Here is a 1,786-nt window from a genome sequence, read left to right as displayed (position 1 = left end):
GTAGGAAAAAAAATATGGTGTACTTTATAGTTTAGTTTACTATTATTATGATTAGCTGTTTAGCACAATTTTAAAATCTTTCATTTAAATACCACATTCCTCTTAGAGGTAGTTTGCCAGAATGTCGGGCTAAGTCCTTATAAGGAGATAAGTAGCCATCAGTACTAACCTTCCAAAAGCATATAATCTTTGCAAATTCTAGTTTTATACACACATACCTTGTTTCATTGCACTTCACTTTATTGAGCTTCACAGATATTGCATTTTTTACAAATTGAAGGTTTGTGGCAACCCCGAATCCAGCAAGTCTATAGGCGCTGAAAAGATTATGACTTGCTGAAGGCTCAGATGATAGCATTTTTTAGCAATGAAGTCCTTTTAATTCAGGTATATACATTGTTTTTTTAGCCATAATGCTATTGCACATTTTGTAGACTACAGTATAGTGTAAACGTAACTATGATATGCACTGGAAAACCAAAAAACATCATGTGACTCCCTTTATTGCAATATTTGCTGTATTGCATGGTCTGGAATGAAAACCACAATATATCGGAAGTATAACTATATTCCTTAAATGTGGTATCAGAACACTTAAGGGAGGGATTCCCAAGGCTAACAAAAATATGAACTTATCCTGTATGGTGTATGTTAGTAAGATTAAGAACATCAGGTAAGAAATGGGATGAATCACACACTTCTCTCATAAGAAACTCTCCAAGATAGGGACAGTACATAGGCTGTTGGGTCCCTCCACAAAAAGTTACAAAAGAAAACCAAGAAACCTGGGTAAAAATTGTGAAATACTCTGGGAAGAAAAAGCTCTTTGGAATTTAGCATGGGGCAGTAGATGACTGTTGCTTGGGCAGAGAGCGCTGACAAAAGGTTAAAAGGATAAGTTACAGAAAAAGAAAATAAAATATAAAAATTCCTCAAAAATCTAACTTATTGAAACTGACTCAGCTCTTACAGAGCTAAATCTAATTTTTCCATATACTCTAGTAATAGCACTCCTAGAAATTTACCCAACTGGTTTCAAAATATGTCCACACACACACACAAAAAAAAACTGCATACAAATGTTTTTAGAAGCTTTATTCAGAATTTCCAGACCTGGAAGCAATCAAGACGTCCTTCAATAGATGATCGGATAAACTGGTACACCACCCATACAATGGAATAGTCTTCAGTCATAAAAAGAAATGAAATTTCAAGCCCAAAAAGACATTGTTGAATGTTAAATGCAAATTGCTAAGTAACAGAAGTCAGCCTGAAGGGCTACATGCTATATGAGTCCATTTATATGACTTCTGGAAAAGTCAAAACGACCCATCCAAGAAGCTCAACAAGTCCAAGTAGGATAAGTCCAAAGAAATCCACAGCGAAACACATTGTCAGCAAACAGTCGAGAGAGAGGATCAGGCCAAATCTGAAACACAAGTAGACTCTCACATACAAGGGATCCTCAATAAGATTTTCAGCCAAATTCTCATCAGAAACGTTGGAGGCGGAAGGAGATCCAAGATGCCGTGGTAGGTAAACGCTATGCCAGCCTCATCCCGTGAACACATCAAAATTACAACTGAATTGTAGAACAACCTGGAGAACCATGCGAAGTCTAGCTGAACAGAAGTTTTATAACTAAACATATAAAGAAGCCACATCAAGACTGGTAGGAGGGGCGGAGATGTGAAATGGGCTGGCCCCAAACCTCAGTGTGACGGTTGAAAATTAGGATACCTCTACCACAGAGGTTCCCTCAGAGAAACAAGGGACCCCAGCCTCA

The 1,786-nt window shown here is 37.5% G+C and overlaps 1 long non-coding RNA gene across 1 annotated transcript in view; it reads right to left on the bottom strand.

The window, feature by feature from the left end:
- Positions 1-1,080: 1,080 nt before the first annotated feature.
- LOC109373514 (uncharacterized) overlaps positions 1,081-1,786 on the bottom strand; it is a 7,555-nt gene continuing 6,849 nt past the window's right edge. The window contains exon 2 of the long non-coding RNA XR_002122243.1: positions 1,081-1,599. This is a non-coding gene — a long non-coding RNA (uncharacterized LOC109373514). The remainder of the gene's footprint in view (positions 1,600-1,786) is intronic.

Source organism: Hipposideros armiger, unplaced genomic scaffold (genome assembly GCF_001890085.2).
Source record: "Hipposideros armiger isolate ML-2016 unplaced genomic scaffold, ASM189008v1 scaffold_729, whole genome shotgun sequence".
In the NCBI taxonomy this organism is placed as follows: domain Eukaryota; kingdom Metazoa; phylum Chordata; class Mammalia; order Chiroptera; family Hipposideridae; genus Hipposideros; species Hipposideros armiger.
Note: the sequence above shows the minus strand (reverse complement) of the source record. Positions and strands in the feature narration are given on the sequence as shown.